The sequence below is a fragment of the Phyllobates terribilis genome, unplaced genomic scaffold (genome assembly GCF_046119375.1).
Source record: "Phyllobates terribilis strain yellow unplaced genomic scaffold, ASM4611937v1 Scaffold_11__3_contigs__length_659146591, whole genome shotgun sequence".
Taxonomy (NCBI): Eukaryota; Metazoa; Chordata; class Amphibia; order Anura; family Dendrobatidae; genus Phyllobates; species Phyllobates terribilis.
The window spans coordinates 242,353,024-242,372,552 of record NW_027362771.1 but is presented as its reverse complement, the minus strand read 5'-3'; positions in this window follow the sequence as shown (position 1 = coordinate 242,372,552).

Sequence of the window (19,529 nt, the reverse complement as noted above, 5' to 3'; positions counted from 1 at the left end):
AACACCTTCGAACACCGTTAAAACCAATGGCAGGCAAACAAAAACACATAGAAACACATAGAAAACACCTTCAAAGGTGTCCAAAAGCTGACAAACTGCTCAGAAGACACAACTAACACATGGAAAAGTGACAAGTACATATAGTCATGCGAAAAGAAAAGAGGTGGAGGAGTAAAAGGAGGGGGAGACACAGATATAGGCATGTCATGCCCTTCTAAAATCCAAAAAGTGAGAAGCCGAGACGGCCAGTCCGCTCCTGCCCGTGCCACCTCCGTGTCGCCGGGTTTGTGCCAGAGCCGCGGTGAACCCTGACGGCCAGCCCCCCTCTCCCAATACTGGTGCCTGTCCGCTGGTGGGTCGAGAGAGCCCCCCTGTGGTGGAGGCAGCTCTAAGCTTTTTAATTTAAATTGTCCCTCTAATTTGAATGAATACACTTTAAATCCATTTACAAGGATCTATTGGAGGGCAAGTCTCATGCCAGCAGCCGCATAATTCCAGCTCCAGTAGCGTCCACTAAAGCTGCTGCAGTTAAAAAGCTTTTATAAGGATCGAGCTCGGCTGTCCACCGCAAGGCATCCTAGTGCCAGTCCCAGCCCCTATGCCTTGGGGTGCCTCCTGATGCTCTTCACTAAGTATCCCGTGGTCCCGAAGCATTTCCTTTGAAAAACTTAAGTGTCCAAACTACAGGTGGTGTAGCTTGCTTAACAGCCGGGATAATCCGCTGACTAGCAGACACTGCTACTAGGCACAAAGTATTTCCTGGGCTAGATGCAGTTAAAAATTTGTAAGTAGATACTCTCGTTGGATGCTGAGAAAGCATTCCATAGAGTCTCCTGGCACGCCATATATGATTCTCTTAAAAAGCTTGGGGTAGGGGTCTAGGGGACCCTTTTATAGCCAAAATCACGGCCCTGTATCACAATACGTCACCTAGGCTGAAGATAAATGGAACTGTAGCACCGAGGGCTCGGTTGCTACAGACGTATTGCACCTCACCCAGAGGTGTGATATCTCACTCTCAGATAAGGATGGAGTGTGGATCAGGACCCGACACCTGCATGCATTACACCACATTGCCGTGGGGCAGGGCGACCAATATGCCCCTGAGATGGGCACGACAGTCCCTGTCCCTGGCTGGAGTGGGGGGAGGGAACACTGAGGAAGGGGAACCCTGCAGTGCAGGAGCAGGGAGGAAGCAGTTCCTGGGTGCATTGAGAAGGGAGTATAAAAGGTGGGCACCATCTTAGTTCAGTGCAGAGAAGTCTGAGCAGAAGTGGCAGGGAGCAGGGGCTCTGCATGAGCTCTGCTCCGGAGGCGGGCCTAGTAACAGAGGCCCAGGCCTGCAAGAGGGAGAAGGAAGGAAGAGGAGCGGAGAAGGCTCCAGGAACGAGGAATGAAGGGATCCCAGGGGTGCGGACGGGCGAGTCGCCACCGCACGCCCGAATCCACCTGCGTGGAGGGGTCAGGCCAAAGGGGGAGACAGGTCCCCGAACTAGTGGAGGCAGGAAACGACCCTCAGCTAGAAACCGGAGGCTCTGACATTTTATGTGGCGCAGCCCCTTGCTCCACCCGCTAGGAAGGCACCACATAGGGTCAGGGAAACTGGCGCCAAGTTTACCAAGAGGAGGCCCGAGGCAGCCGGACAGAAGTGTTGGTAAGAAAGGCCAGACAAAGGACACACAAAGGGGGTCCTGTGAAGCACTCCAAAGTTATCTGGGAGTTGTCTGAGCCCCTCACCTGGTGAGCACAGTACGACGTGGGCAGCCGTTACCTGCAGACGTGGTCTGGATAATAAGAACTGTGAGTAAAGGCCCTGAACTGCATCACTGACTCCGTGTCGTTACTGCTGCTGCCCTGCACCATCACCCCCATCCTCCGCATACACTGCCCTGAGGCTATACTCCTCCCGTGGGGAGTTATGCTACGCTCTGCTGCACCCACAACACCAGCCTTAGCGGTCTGCCCTGTAGCGGCGGTTCACTCTGACCGCAATCCACGGGTGGCGTAGTCGGACATTTAAACATCAAAACCACATAAATAGTTCCGCCACTGGTTTGACCGCCCTGAGCCACGGAACCGGATCGCTGCCACGAAGACTACAACCACCAGCATCCACCAAAAAGGGTCCGGCTCCGGGTGTCCCAAGGCCCAGGGGGTGCATCAGAACATTTTCATCACCTTTCACAATCACCAATGGGACAAGGCAGGGATGTCCTCTGTCCCCTCTCTTATACATCCTAGTGACGGAGCACCTGCTCTCATCAATTCGCCATAACCCCAATATTAGGTGGATTGAGGTGGGAGGCACCGAGTACAAGTGCTCTCTATTTGCTGATGATGTCCTAGTATATATCACTCAATCACATATATCCATCCCTGCTGTTATGGCTGAAATAGATCACTTTGTTACATGGTAAAATTTTAAAATCAATGCAGCGAAGTCTGAGGCCCTCGATGTCTCCCTCCCTAAATCCATATAGGATTCCATCCAGTCCAACTTTCCCTTTGCCTGGCCCTCACAGGGTATCAAATACTTAGGAATTCCTATTCATAGAGACCTCTCCCATCTATGTTATCTTAATTTTGGGCCCTTTATTGAACAATTCCATACAGACCACGGTTGGCAAGTTGGAACTGTGAGATTCACTACGTGCACCACTGGTATTTTGTGGAAAAGCACATGTAAGATTCTGCAACAGTCTCTGCTGATACTCCTGCATGCGTGCATCCCTTTCTATGGCAGGAATAATTTCTGCAAATTTACTTTTGTACCGGGGATCTAACAGTGTGGCAACCCAGTAGTCAGGATTATTTCTAATTCTCACAATTCGAGGGTCATGTTGCAGGTAGTGCAGCAAGAAGGCACTCATGTGTGTTGCGCATCCAGGAGCACCAAGTCCCTGTTGTGTTGGTGGCGAGGTAACAATCATGCTTCCTTCCTCTGTCCTCTCCCCCCAACCTCGCACAACAGAAATGTGATCAAGGTCTCCCTCATCTGATGAGTCTTCCATCAGTTCGTCCTCCACTTCTTCCTGGGCTCCTGCACCTTCCTCACTAGTTTGGCTGCTACCATGCGCCCTGGTAAAATCATCTCCCCCACCCTCACATGCCTGCCGCCCTGGTGCTGCCGACCGTCTGGACCTTGCAGATGTTAGCCCTTCCGCATACAACTCCTCCTCCTCTACTTCCTCCACCTCCTCTTGTGCCACCACCTGACTCCGAATTCTGTTTAACATGTGCTCCAGCATGTAAATCACCGGAATAGTCATGCTGATAATGGCATCGTCAGCACTAAACATCTTCGTCGCCATTTCAAAACTGTGCAGAAGGGTGCATAGGTCCCTGATCTGAGACCACTCCTCCAGCGTGATTTGCCCCACCTCTGAATCTCGTTGGCCCAGGCTATACGTCAGAACGTATTGCACCAGGGCTTGTCGGTGCTGCCACAGTCGCTGCAACATGTGCAGAGTTGAATTCCACCGGGTAGGCACATCGCATTTTAGCCGGTGAAGTGGCAGGCCCAACGACTTCTGTAGAGATGTAAGTCGCTGAGCTGCGGGATGCGAACGGCGGAAGTGAGCACACAGCGACCGTGCCCTCTGCAGAAGGCCATCTAGTCTGGGATAGTGGGCTAAAAATTGCTGGACAACCAGGTTCAACACGTGAGCCATACAAGGCACGTGTGTGACATTGCCCCGGCGAAGGGCCGCACCCAGGTTTGCAGCATTGTCGCACACGGCCTTCCCTGGTTTCAGGTCCAGTGGAGACAACCATTCATGAAATTGGTTCTCCAGAGCTGACCACAACTCCTCAGCTGTGTGACTCACATTTCCCAGACATTTCAATGTAAAAACCGCCTGATGACGTTGAGCCCTACTGCCAGCATAGTAAGGAGGTGTGCAGGATCCCTTCTGCGCAGTTAGAAAGCTTGTGGCATGACCAGACAGGCTTTGGGTGCAGGTGGAAGACCGAGAGGAGGTTGAGGAGGCAGAAGCAGTGGAGGAAAAATGACATAAAGAGGATTGACGCACAACTCGTGGGGACGGCAAGACTTGGACAGCAGCCCCTTGTCCTGCTGTCACCATAGTTACCCAGTGCCCAGTCAGCGACATGTAACGCCCCTGTCCATGCCTACTTGTCCAAGTGTCTGTGGTGAAATGCACCCTGTCACACACAGAGTTTCTCAAAGAAGCGGTGATGTTGTGTGCGACATGCTGGTGGAGCGCAGGCACACCTTTCTTTGAGAAGTAGTGCCGACTGGGCATCTGGTACTGGGGCACTGCGACGGACATAAGGTCTCGAAAATCCTCTGTGTCCACCAGGCGGAAAGGCAGCATTTCTGTAGCCAAGAGCTTGCAGATGGTGAAATTCAACCTCTTAGCTTTCTCATGGCTAGGAGGAAATGGTCTTTTACTTGTCCACATCTGAGGGACCGAGGGCTGGCTATTGTGCTTAGACGGGGTTGATAAGGGTGTCCCCGGCAAACTGCCGGTCTGTGAGGAAGATGCAGGCGGACATGTTAGGTTGCCTTGATCCAAAGGTGGTGCTATCGATGTCGGACAGCGCTCAAGACCAGCTGGTGTTACCACCTCCAAAGAAAATGATGACCTGCCAATCACGCTGGCTGTTGCGGGTAAAGAGGTGGCAGGTCTGCGCCCCAAAACAGGTGTGACTGCTGTCCCCCCAGTCACAGAGGATGAAGAGGCCGCGGATGCACAAGATATGGCAGACGGTGGTTGGCCCGGCCGGCTAGACCGCATTGTAGCACACTGAGCTTCCCACTGCAACTTATGCTTCATGTCCATGTGCCGGTTCATGCATGAAGTACTCAAACTATGTATTTTTTGGCCTCTACTTAGCTTTTGCTGACAAATGTTACAGATAACACGAGTTGGGTCATCTTTATCGATCTGAAAAAATGCCCAGGCTATGCAAGGCTTAGCACCCATGCGACCTGAAGAGCCACCACGACTTGTGGTGAGAGGCAGAGTTGTGTTTGAGGATGCAGTTGTTGACGTGCTTCCAGTACTACGTCTCTGTCCAGGAAGGCGCAACCTGACCTCGTCGTCACTAGCATCTTCCTCCACCTCCTCTGCTGACCTCATCTCTTGGCTGACTGTGGGTTGACAGTAAGTGGGATCTCCGACCTCATCATCATCACCCTGTGCGTTATCACACCCGTCGTCCTCAGAGCCAACCTGTTCCTGCCCTGACAAAAAACTAAAGTTGTCGCTCCAATCAGGTATTTGAGTCTTATCATCGTCTTCCTCATTGTCTCCACCAACAGGAGTTACAGTTTGGAAGGGTCTACATTATGGTCAGAACCTTCTGCGTCTGGTCCTGGATCCGACTCATAAAGATTCTGGGCATCAGTGCAGATCATTTCCTCGTCTGGATTCACAGAAGCGCTGGAGTCGACCTCTGATTCCCAGGCTATAGTATGAGTAAACAGCTCTGCAGACTCAACCATCTGTTCTACCTCATACTCAGACGGGCAGCTGGAGATTTGGGAGATGTGAGGAAGCAAGTGCGATTTGGGTGACACCTTTGAGGACTGGAGTATTTGTGATGTTGAAGTTGATGTGGAGGAGAGCCCACTTAAAGGAGCACTTGATATCCGTTGAAGCACCTGCTGTTTTTGTGCCTCATCTGGAATTTGTAGCGATTGGCGTGGCCGTAAGAAAGGGATCTTATCACATTGTCCGCTAAAAGAAGTAGACATTTTAGTTTGGCTGGAAGATGGTCTTTCTTCTGCACCTACCCCACGGACACAACCTTTTTTCCCCTTCCCAACACGCCTATTCCCCTTTCCACCAGCAGCAGGCCTTTTTCCACTCATTTTGGTGGTTAACTAATTCACAACTCTGGAGTTGTTTGCACAAAAAAACAATGGATGGTAACCGAGCAGAGCTGAGTGGCCAAACTGTGGTATTAGGCCAAAACTATTGGCTGGGTTAGATGCATAAAAAAATTATTTTTAATTTGCAACCTGATGGAGGTCAGTATAGATGGACTAATAGACCAAGTCCCACACACCGCTAGAAGCCCAAATATTTTTTCAGAGCTAGATGCAGAAAATTTTTTTATTCAATTTGCAACCTGATGGAGGTCAGTATAGATGGACTAATAGACCAAGTCCCACACACTGCTAGAAGCCCAAATATTTTTTCAGAGCTAGATGCAGAAAAAAAATATTTTTAATTTGCAACCTGATGGAGGTCAGTATAGATGGACTAATAGACCAAGTCCCACACACCGCTAGAAGCCCAAATATTTTTTCAGAGCTAGATGCAGAAAAAAATTATATTCAATTTGCAACCTGCTGGAGGTCAGTATAGAAGGACTAATAGAACAAGTCCCACACACTGCTAGAAGCCCAAATATTTTTTCAGAGCTAAATGAAGAAAAAAATTATTTTTAATTTGCAACCTGATGGAGGTCAGTATAGATGGACTAATAGACCAAGTCCCACACACTGCTAGAAGCAAAAAATATTTTTTCAGAGCTAGATGCAGAAAAAAATTATATTCAGTTTGCAACCTGATGGAGGTCAGTATAGATGGACTAATAGAATGATGCTATGCCCAAAAGATTTTACTTCACTAGGTGCAGTAAAAAAATTGGTATTCTATACACAGGTGGTATATCTTGCAACACAGATAGGCTACTCCACTGACTAACACACTCTGCAATAGGCCAAAAAGGATTAGCTTTGCTAGATTCAGCCAAATGCTGTGAAAAAAACTTGCACAGCACTGGCACAGACCTGCCTGGCAAAAACTGATAGGAACTGATGTAACCTAGTCCTGAAAAGGACTCCAATTACAATTAGTCTTTACTCCCACAATCTATCTATTTAAGAGCACAGACCTGCCTGATAAAAGTCGTAGGAAATGCTGTAACCTAGTCCTTAAAAGGACTGCAATCACAACTATTCCCTACTCCCAAGCTATCTGTATATTTGTGCGAAAATTGGCTTGAAATTAACAAGGTATAGCGCACACAGCAACAGCGGTGCCGTCTAACACGCAGCTGCAGCAGTGAGAAAATGGTGGCGACGGGGAAAATGGCTTGGTCTTATAGGGCAAGGACATGTGACATACACTGCCAATCACACATGCCCTTGCTTGTGTGAAAAAAAGCACTTCGCTCCGTGTGTGCGCTGCTGATAGGCTGACAGATTGCACCTCCCCACTGCAAATGCGGGAAAGAGAAAAAAAAATGGAGATCTTCATTGTTCCTGCAGAGATCCATCCCCTGCCCCTCCCCCCGCCCCGCTGTACACTCAAACTGCGTATTAACATTAATTTTCATCATTACTGAGAAAAAATCCAGTTATGATTTTGGTGCACGAACAGTTATCGAACATAACCTCGAACAGCCGAATTTTTCTCAAATTGTTCGTGTTCGCCGACCGGCTCGAACACCGCCCAAAACAGCTCAAATTTGAGATTGGCGAACAGTTCGAGTAGAACAACGCTCATCTCTAATCATTTCCACTCATTCTTCACAGAACCACTTGTTTGTGTGGTCAGAGAGCCTACCCCTGCCCTTTGCCCCATCGTCATTTAGTCCTGTGAAGCACAGCTTTAGGCTTTGCTCCCTAGGACAGAGATATTTTTTCACATCTCTTGCAATACCGTAGTATTACGGTATAAAAAGTATATACAGTTCAAGCTTTGAATATTCTCTTAACATCAGTGTTAGAGAAACCACCACTATTGTGGCTGAGATTGATACAAGGCTAAATTATTTGAGGCGAGGAGTCATTTTTCCTAAGCTTTGTCCCTTATTTACAGAAAGTGACTAAAAATATTCAGCTTTGAACCAAGAATGCTTTGCAAATAGTTGTACAGGCAGCCAGCCTACCCAATTACCCCATTTAAATATTCTCTTTATCGGAGGAATGGCAATAGACTGGCCACATTGGACTTAAAGGGGTTGTCTGGTCCAAGTCGATAAGTCAACAGTCACTCTGTGTGACTGCAGACTTATGAATCCCCCCCAACACACGCACTGTGTGCTGCGTGGATTCGTCAGTTTCTGACCCGGTACCGGATGGTATGTATGCATTATAAAAGAAGATTTCCAGCTTCATGAATAGTCCAAAATTCTTTTATTGTAGAAAAAACTTTTTAAAATCAGATTCCACAGTCATGTTTTATAGCCAAGGCAATGCATTTCAAACGCGGGATTTGCGTTCTTTATCAAGACTTGTGTGCACTATGTATGCATTATACATACTCCTGGTCAGTGGGTGTGGCCTCTAGTCAACCATGCCTACTGAATCGCTGCGTCTATAGATGGGGAGCGGCCTTGCTCCATATAAGTGTATGGAGCGAGGCCACGCCTGCTGGCCAGGAGTATGTATAATGCATACATACTCTCCAGTCCCGAGTCAGAAACTGGCAAATCCCCGCAGCGCACAGTGCATATGCTGGGAAGATTCATAAGTCTGCAGTCACACAGAGTGACTGCAGACTTACCCACTTGGACCGGACAACCCTTTTAAAACCTGTAAGCCACCCCCTGTCCCTTCACAACCACATCCTGCTCCTGGCCCTTCTCAAATGACCTACGCTTAGCCACTTAGCCCTTACAGAGCTCTGGGTAGCTCTGATTTGAAGCCTCAATTCTATGTTCCCATTGACCTTTTTATCATGGTTGCCAGCCTGACCATTCTTTGTGTCCTTCCCATCCTGGCACTTCGTACACTACCCATCAACGTGTCTCAACATGAAACTCTTCATACCCCAATCTGCACTCCTCTTGATCCAACTTGTGACCAGCACATCAGATCTCAGAAAGGTTGGAGTTCCCCAGACAAGTACATTCTGCTCTTGGATTTCCTGGTTCTTTTTTTTTTTTTACAAATTCTAAAGTTTATTTGGACTACAGAGGCTGTTGTCTGTTTTACATAGGTTGTTATTGCATTATCAATTTTTGTGATACAAGCTGTGGGTGAAAGCACACACAATAGGGTGACTCTATTAAAGGAGAATGTTATAGACATTATCAATTTTTGAGACTATTGAAGTATCTTTACTTTCATTTTTTTGGGCAATAAAAATTCTGAAAAATGTGTTTCTTTGTGTTAAAAATGTGTACAGAGTTTTACAACATATAGTATTTATAGCATCATTATTCTTCAGTTTATACAAGTGAATATATTCAATACTTAAATACAGTTAGTTGAAGAAGCAATTTTTTTCACCGCTTCCGGACCTGGCCATTTTCCCTCATTCTTGATGAGGAACAATTTCAGGTTTTATCATATATGCGCTGTTAACGGCTCTAAAAAATGTTCTCGTTTGGATATCCACATAATTGAATAAGAACCTGCAGCTCCTGTTCCCTCTCTACACCAAATGATCACATGACCACAAGAAAGTATCATCAGTGGTTCAGCGCTCTGCATACATGATGGAGAATGTAAACATGGTCATAAATCATGTTTATCTTTTCCGTGGGGAGTCTAGCTGAGACTGACAGCCAGATAACCACCCCTGTAGCTGCACAATATTGTGCAAGCTGTTTATACAGCAACAGCATTGACCTATTAGAACATCAGTGCATAGTAAAAATAATGGACTGACCCCCTCCCCCAAAACTTTTATTGTCTATGGTAAGTCCAGAAATAGTTAGTTAAGTCCAGAAGTAGTTAATTTGATCAGAATAATAAAAAATTCAAACAACCACAAACAGGATCTTGTTGCTATGGAGTAGCTCTCTCAAGGTTCATAAAGTAATCCGTGAAGAAATCACGGATCCTGATTCCAGAAAAGCCAGGTACATTTTGCCAAGCATTCTGGAGAGTGACCGCAGCACATCTTCACCACAATCCACTGGTGTATCTGTGTCACATTGTTGAAACTTACACAAGCTTTTATTACACAGTTCACATTATGCAAACTCATAAATACTCTCCATCGGGCTCTTGCTAGCCAATGCTTGAAATCTAGTCTTCGGTAATGCAGGTCTTTTTGCAGCTATCTGGATGCACTAATTCTGGGGTGGCTGCAGGCTGGTATTTTTAGGCTGGGAATGGACCAATATCCATGGACCTTCTCAACCTGATAATATCAGCCAGCTGCGGCCTGCTTTACCTTTGCTGGTGATCAAACACAGGGGGGGGAACCCCACATCATTTTTTTTTATTTATTTATTAGCTAAATACAAGAGCAGTAAATTACACACACAAAGCACTGATTATACACTGTGTGCAGAATTATTAAGCAAGTTGTATTTTAGAGGATTATTTTTATTATTGGTCAACAACTATGTTCTCAATCAACCCAAAAGACTCATAAATATCCAAGCTTAATATTTTTGGATGTTGGAGTGTTTTTTTTTTTTAGATTTGATAATCTTATGAGGATATCTGTTTGTGCAGGTAACTATTACAGTGCCGAATTATTAGGCAACTTAATAAAAACCAAATATAATCTCATCTCACTTGTTTATTTTCACCAGGTAAGCCAATATCAGTGAACAAAATTTAGAAATAAACATTTCTGACATGCAAAAACAAAAACCAAAAAAATTAGTGATCTATATAGCCACCTTTCTTTATGATGACACTCAACAGGCTTTCATCCATAGATTATGTCAGTTGCTTGATCTGTTTTCGATCAACATTGCGTGCAGCAGCCACCACAGCCTCCCAGACACTGTTCTGAGAGGTGTACTGTTTTCTCTCCATATAGATCTCACATTTTATGATGGACCACAGGTTCTCTATGGGGTTCAGATCAGGCGAACAAGGGGGCCATGTCATTATTTTTTCTTCTTTTAGACCTTTACTGGCCTGCCACGCTGTAGATGGATGCATGTGATGGAGCATTGTCCTGCATGAAAATCATGTTTTTCTTGAATGATACTGACTTCTTTCTGTACCACTGCTTGGAGAAGTTGTCTTCCAGAAACTGGCAGTAGGTCTGGGAGTTGAGCTTCACTCCATCCTCAACCCGAAAGGTCCCACAAGTTCATCTTTGATGATACCAGCCCATACCAGTACGCCACCTCCACCTTGCTGGTGTCTGAGTTGGAGTGGAGCTCTCTGCCCTTTACTGATCCAGCCTCTGGCCCATCCATCTGGCCCATCAAGAGTCACTCTCATTTCATCAGTCCATAAAACCTTTGAAAAATCGGTCTTATGATATTTCTTGGCCCATTCTTGACGTTTTGTCTTATGTTTCTTGTTCAAAGGTGGTCGTTTTTCAGCTTTCCTTACCTTGGCCATGTCCCTGAGTATCGCACACCTTGTGCTTTTTAATTCTCCAGTAACGTTGCAGCTCTTAAATATGGCAAAACTGGGGGCGAATGGCATCTTGGCAACTTCACGCTTGATTTTCCTCAATTCATGGGTAGTTATTTTGCGCCTTTTTTGGCCAGCACGCTTCTTGCGACCCTGTTGGCTATTTGCCATGAAACGCATGATTGTTCGGTGATCACGCTTCAGAAGTTTGGAAATTTCAAGACTGCTGCATCCCTCTTCAAGACATCTCACAATTTTGGACTTTTCAGAGCCAGTCAAATCTCTCTTCTGACCCATTTTGCCAAAGGAAAGGAAGTTGCCTAATAATTAAGGACACCTTATATTGGGTGTTGATGTCATTAGTCAACACCCCTCGTCATTACAGAGATGCACATCACCAGATTTACTTAATTGGTAGTTGGCTCTCAAGTCTATGCAGCTTGGAGTAGGACAGCATGTATAAAAAGTATCATGTGATCAAAATACTCATTTGCCTAATAATTCGGCACACAGTGTATATCTCACAGACATCTATCTATGCATTTATTTCTATCTTTGCACATTTAACCCCTAAACATTTGCCATATCTCTTCTGCATTTTATTCCAGTAGGTTCACACGGACGGCACTTGGATGACACACACGTATACCCAGAGACATGGACACACGGATACAGGGACACGGATAGCAGCTGATCTATTTTTTTCAGTTTCTGAATTATCAGGACATGTGAAAGGGGCCTTATATAGCTTTTTGCTTTTTTAATAACAAAGAGGGGTAGCCCACTCCTCTCAAAAGCTTCATAAGAGCTGCATAGTGCACCTCTGCGGTACACAAGCACTTCATAACTTCATATAAATAATAGAGTTTAGCAATGTAAAATAATGTATGAAGAGGGAAAAAAATTAAACAGAAACACGGTTACTTAAAACACCTGGTGGAGCTAAATGATTGCATGCCAATGTACTAATTTGGTTACATATACCGATATGTGTTATATAGTCAATAAATTAATTGACACAGCTTACTATACATTCTAATAAACAAGGCTTAAAAAGTTCTGATTTCATGCTGGTGCATTAATTATCGTGTAACCTGGCTATTTCTAAACAGAGCTGAACTAATCAATAATACATCTTCCATAATAATGATGGCTTTATTTCTGCCTGGATGTGTACGAGAAGATAACAGCTTATAATGTCTATAGCTAGCAAGTGGTTTATTAAGCAGGGTTCATTGATAAAATATTAAGAAATAAAAACAATTCTGCAGGCAACCAATATAAATCTTAAAAAAATACAATTTCCCACTTTTTACAATAATAATAGCTTATTCATTGAATGTGTAACGTCTTTAGAGTTTATTGAAGACAGCACTATGTGGGAATAGCCACCAATAAATTAGATCCCTCAGTTTGCAAAACAGATGTTAGAGGACCCTCATCCTTCCATCAAGACATTTGACATCACTGGTTGCCACTAACACACTGTACACTGACAGGAGTATAAGATCACTCCTGTCAGTGTACATGGCTGTGCTGTAGGCTGAGGTTAGGTTAATTCACCAGCTGAAGATCAGCTGATCAGCCCCGGTGACCTTATACTGCATCAGTGGTACGTGGGAACATTTGGAGAATATTCCCAGGCAGCACCGATGCCGTAAAGTGAGGTCCCAGAGCTCTCAGCTGATCTCCAGCTGATGAACTCACGTGACCTCAGCCGTCAGCGATGTACACTGCCGGAAGCAAGCGCGCTCCCGTCAGTGCACCGTCGGCTGCCGGGATGATCGGGTCGCCGGGGGACACTGGGAGCATGTCGGACAGGTGAGCATTTTTTTTTTACACAGACCCCGACTCAGTTGCTGAGACTACTTCTCCCCTCAGCCGCACAGCTCTCTCTGTTATCAGCAGGAGCGGCTTGATAAAGGGAAAAGTAGTCGTCTTCCCTGGCCCGGATTACCATTCTTTGTGCGATTTTGCGCTGCAGAAACGCTGCAAAGAATGGACATGCAGTGTATTTTATTGCAATGATAATCCTGAGCAGAAATTTCGCATCATGTGCACAGCACATCAGGATTGTCATTGCATTAGCTCGCAGACGGATTACCTAGCATTTTTGGTGCATTTCTGCATGGAAAAAACGCAGCGAAAATGCATCAAAAACGCACAGCGTGCACATAGCCTAGCCCTGTTAAATTCCACTGTCAAATTTTGACAGTGGAATTAAAGCGAGCCAGCATGGGGATGCTTCATTCTATGTGCCCATCGGACCCTTTTTGACCCAACTGTGGGGCATCAATGGGTTGCCATTACAGCCGGGGTTCTGTTGAAGACTTCCATGCCTGTCATCAGCCTGTGGCTGAGCTTCAAAGCGTGATTTTAACTTTATGAAGAATTACTGTGATATTTCTGTATTTAGTACAAGCACTCAGATGATCACAGGTTCAAATCTCCTAAGCGGCCTATTAAATACAGTGAAAAGTAAAAAAAGTTTAAACATAATAATAAAAAAAATGAATCAACCATAAAAGTTCAAATCACCTCATTTTTCCCTTATTGAAAATAAAGATAATAAAAAATTAACATATGTGGTATCACCACATCCAGAAAAATCCAATCTATCAAATCATAACATAAATTAACCAGAATGATAAAAACCGTAAAGAGAAAAAATAAATAATTAAATAAAAAAAATCCAAAATTGCTTTTTTGTTGTCACAATAACACAAAAAATGCTGTAAGAAGCAGCTGTATTGACCAAAAAATGAAAACATAACAAGTCTCAGAAAATGGCGACACAATCCTAAAAAAAAATTTTTGTCCCAAATTTCTGTTTTTTTTTCACCAACATACTGATGAGGAGAATCATATTAACAGGTCATTTTTACCACACAATGTACAGCATAAAAATAATTCACAAAAACTATTTCAGAATTGTGTTTATTTTTCACAATTTCACTGCACTTTGATTTTTTTTTCCAATTTTCCAGTATGTGGTGAAATGAATGGTATGTAAAGATAGAATTGGAAAACAGAGCGCACAATAGGGTGATACCCCATGGTGAGAGAGTAGGAGATTGCTGATTACGCTCACCTGGTGAAGTTGTGACAGGCACAACTCCTATGTAGGCAAGAAGAAAAGTAGCTTCTTCTGTCCTGTGGCTGGAAGATAAATGCTCCAGGAGATATTGGATCCAGATTGATGAACAGGTAGGAGGGCTCCGCAGTTGGAGTATAATGGGTTTGTTTCTCTCACTTGATAAAGACGCCGGTACAGTGTTGAAACGCATTGTGAAAAAAAAAACTTTTTCTCACCATAATTTCTGAAGAGTTGATTTATTCAAACAGTACAGCCACCCTACGTGTTCATCCAACTGGATCAAGTAAAATTAATGGTGTCATTCAAACGTACAACTCATAGAGCAAAAAACAAGATCTTATACTTCTATGTGGTCAGAAAAAAAAAATGGCTACTGCCAGAAAGGGATGAAAAAACGAAAATAAAAAAACAGACATTAACTAAGTCGGAAATGAATTAAAACATGGTTACAAAGTTACATAGGTTGAAAAAAGATAAAGGTCTCTACACTTTGGCTAACATTTTTTAACGAGCACTTTCTGACTAGCATTGAAAATGAAATAATCTGGAAAATTCTAATTATAGGAGAACTCCGTGAATGGCACATATAATAAGTATAATCTCTAGCTGTTATTGTTAATGGGGTATGTTCTTGCTGTTATTACCACTTTCTTTTGCAAAGTTATGAATTTCCATAGTATACTTCATGTTTTTCTTCCTTTTCTAGAGAGAGAACAGATCTTGGCTGAGCAGCAGTTGAAAGAAGCTTCTAAAGCATAAACTGGCCATATGTAAAAGCACTGCAACCTAGTGTTTGGGAGAGAATGAAGCAAAATAATGTAATCAAGTATATTAAAAAATGTACAACTTTTCAATGTCTGGATGATCCTAAATAAAAAAAGTTTAGGTACTCTTTAAATTGAAACAGCAGGCACGACTATGATTGAACTGACAGGAGCTAAATACAGTGGGGGAAATAAGTATTTGATCCCTTGCTGTTTTTGGAAGTTTGCCCACTGACAAAGACATGGACAATCTATAATTATAAGGGTAGGTTAATTTTCACATTGAGAGATAGAATATCCAAAAAAAAAAAAAATCAAGAAAATCACATTTTATAAATTAAATATTTTTTTGCATTTTGCAGTGTGAAATAAGTATTTGATCCCCTGGAAACCATTATGAGTTCTGGCTCCTACAGACCAGTTAAACACTCCTAATCAACTCATTACCTCCATTAAAGACAGCTGTCTTACATAGTCACCTGTATAAAAGACTCCAGTCCACAGACTCAATTAATCAGTCACACTCTAGCCTCTACAACATAGACAAGACCAAAGAGCTTTCCAAGGATGTCAGGGACAAGATTATAGACCTGCACAAAGCTGGAATGGGCTACAAAACCATTAGTAATACGCTGGGTGAGAAGGAGGCAACTGTTGGTGCAATAGTAAGAAAATGGAAGAAATGCAAAATGACTGTCAATCAACATTGATCTTGGGCACCATGCAAAATCTCATCTGGGGTATCCTTGATCATGAGGAAAGTGAGCGATCAGCCTAAAACTACATGGGGGGGAACTTGCTAATGATCTCCAGGCAGCTGGGACCACAGTCAGCAAGAAAACCATTGGTAACACATTATGCCTTAAAGATTTAAAATCCTGCAGTGCCCACAAGGTCCCTCGCTCAAGAAGGCACATGTGCAGGCCCGTTTGAAGTTTGCCAATGAACACCTGGATGATTCTGTGAGTTATTGGGAGAAGGTGCTATGGTCAGATGAGACAAAAATTTTGCTACTTGGCATTAACTCAACTCGCCGTGTTTGGAGGAAGAAGAAGGATGAGTACATCCCTAAGAACATTGTCCCAACCATGAAGCATGGTGGGGGAAACATTATACTTTGGGGGTGCTTTTCTGCAAAGGGGACATGACGACTGCACCATACTGAAGAGAAGATGGATGGGGTTATGTATCGTGAGATTTTTATCAACAACCTCCTTCCCTCAGTAAGAGCATTGAAGATGGGTTGTGGCTGGGTCTTCCAGCAAGACAATGACCCAAAACATACATCCAAGGCAACTAAGGAGTGGCTCAAAAAGAAGCACAGTAAGGTCATGGAGTGGCCTAGCCAGTCTCCAGACCTTAATCCCACCGAAAACTTATGGAGAGAGTTGAAGTTCTGAGTTGCCAAGCGACAGCATCAAAATCTGAATGATTTAGAGATGATCTGCAAAGAGGAACGGACCAAAATTTCTCCCAACATGTGCGCAAACCTCATCATCAACTACAAAAAACGTCTGACTGCTGTGCTTGCCAACAAGGGTTTTGCCACCAAGTATTAAGTGTTGTTTGCCAGAGGAATCAAATACTTATTTCTCACTGCAAAATGCAAAAAAAATTATCTAATTTATACAATGTGATTTTCTTGATTTTTTGGGGATATGCTATCTCTCAATGTTAAAATTAACATACCCTTACAATTATAGACTGTTCATGTCTTTGTCAGTGGGCAAACTTACAAAAACAGCAAGGGATCAAATACTTATTTCCCCCACTGTAAGGGGGCTAACTGGCTGTTTTTGCTATATTGACATAGTATATGTTTTGTGGCAATACAGTTTATAGATTACTGCAGCCACAGATTAGCTGCAGTGCTCACCTGACAACCCGGCTGAAAGAGAAATCCAGGAAACCACAAGGGGGACAAAGTACAGATTATAGCGAAGCACATAGGGTCCTGGAGGTCAGTATATATTTTTTTTTTATTTCATCCTGAGTCCATTATTAATCTCTTTTAATGTAGTGGACAAATACTTTTAAATTGTGTCAGCAACCCTAGTAGCTGCAAAGTGGCACAGATATGAATTATTGCTTCCCTTTCTTCTTTTCTCCAATCATATATGAATAAAAGGAAAGAATGGAGGCTGCGACTTTTCCTAGGCTGAAAATGTTTCCAGGTTGTAAAAAAAGTTTTTATATGTAAAATATAAGTTAGTGTTCTACTGTATATGCTGTGTATGTGCAGACAAAGGGATTCATTTAGACTGTGTACTAGAGATTAGCAAATTGAATTTGTATTTAATTTCCACTAGAATCCACATTTTTTGCAATTTACTATGGGCAAATTCATAAAAATATTGGCCAACCATTATTTTGCTGGATTATAGAGGACCAGGAAGAGGTTTTTTAAAAAAAGGATCTTAAACTCACCTTCCAGTGGCTCTCCCTATTCCTATCGCACTACAGCTGGAAGATAGGCAATTGAAGACAGAAGAAAGAAAATAGAGCCAATTAGAACACTAGCACTAGTGGGATAGTTATGGAGAGGGCCAGTTAGAGGTGAATATATTATTTTTTTAAAAGCTTCCCAGATTATTCAATTTGCATTAACCCCTTCACCCCCAAGCCAGTTTTCACCTTCATGACCTGGCCCAATTTTACAATTCTGACCAGTGTCATTTTATGTGGTAATAATTCTGGAACGCTTCAACGGATTCCAGTGATTCTGAGAATGTGTTCTTGTGACATATTGTATTTCATGTTATTGGTAAAATTTGTTCGATATGACTTGCATTTATTTGTGAAAATATTGGAAATTTTTCAAATTTTAATTCTTATGCCTTTAAAACAGAGAATTTTGTAACACAAAATAGTTATTAAAAACAATATACGACGCATCTACTTTACATCTGCATAATTTTTTTTGTTAGGAAGTTAAAAGGGTAAAAATTTGATCAGCAATTTCTATTTTTTTCTGCAAAATTTACAAAACCATTTTTTTTTTAGGGACCACATCACATTTGGAGCATCTTTGGGGGTCTATATGACAGAAAATACCCAAAAGTGACACCATTCTAAAAACTGAAACCCTCAAAGTCCTCAAAACCACATTCAATAAGTTTACTAACCCTTCAGATTCTTCACTAAAATGAAAGCAATGTGGAAAGCAAAAATTAACATTTTACTTTTTTCACAAAAATTTTACTTTAGCCTCAATTGTTTTAATTTCACAAGAGTAACAGAAGAAAAAGGACCTCAAAACTAATTGTGCAATTTCTACTGAGTATGCCCCTCATATGTGGGGTAAAACTACTGTTTGGATGGATGGCAGGGCTCGGAAGGGAAGAAGCTCCGTTTGACTTTTTGAACACAATAATGGCTGAAATCGAGAATAGATGCCATGTCGCATTTGGAGATCCCCTGATAGGCCTAAACAGTGTAAACCTCCCACATTTGAACCCATTTTGAAAACTAGACCCCTCAAGGAGTTTATCTAGATGGATGGTGAGCACCTTGAATCCCCAGGTGCTTTACAGAAGTTTATAATGCTGAGCTGAGAAAATTAAAAATCAGATTTTTCCCACACAAATATTGTTTTTGCCCCAAATTTTGCATTTTTACAAGGGCAACAGAAGAAAATGAACTGTATAATTTGTTGAGCAATTTCTGCTGAGTACGGCAATACCCCAAATGTGTTGAAAAACTACTTTTTGGGCGCACGACAGGGCTCAGAAGAGAAGGAGCGCCATTCGACTTTAGGAACACAAATTGGCTGGAATCTTTAGCGGACATCATGTCGGGTTTGGAGAGTCCCTGATGTGCCTAAACAGTGTAAACCCATCACAATTGGCACCATTTAAGAAACTGTACCACTCAAGGAATTTATCTGAACATGTGGTGAGCGCCTTCAAATCACAGGTGCTTCACAGAATTTTACAACGTTGAACTGTGAAAATGTAAAAATAAATTTTCCCTCAAAAATGTTTGTTTTGCCCCAAATTTTTCATTTTCACAAGGGTAACAGGAGAAAATGGACCATACAATTTGTTGTGCAAATTCTCATGAGTATACCAATACCCCATATGTGGTGGAAAACCATATTGAAGTTCAGATTTTGCTGGAATAGTTTAACCCCTTAATGCCCAATGATGGGGATAACCCATCATGGCAGGATGTCAGTTCGCGCACCATGACTGGTTATCCCCATCATGATTTTGAACTGTCACTGCATGTAAACATGCAATGACAGTTCAGTGCCGACAGCTGTCACAGACAGCTGAGTGGCAGGAGAAGAGGAGCAGGGAGCCATGTCGTCGGTCCCTGCGCCCAGATCGCTGTGATCGGTCAGATTGTGCAGGAGAAGCGGAAATTTCAGCGCCAGAGGTAAGCGCTGCCAGTGGCTGAGCTCCAGCAC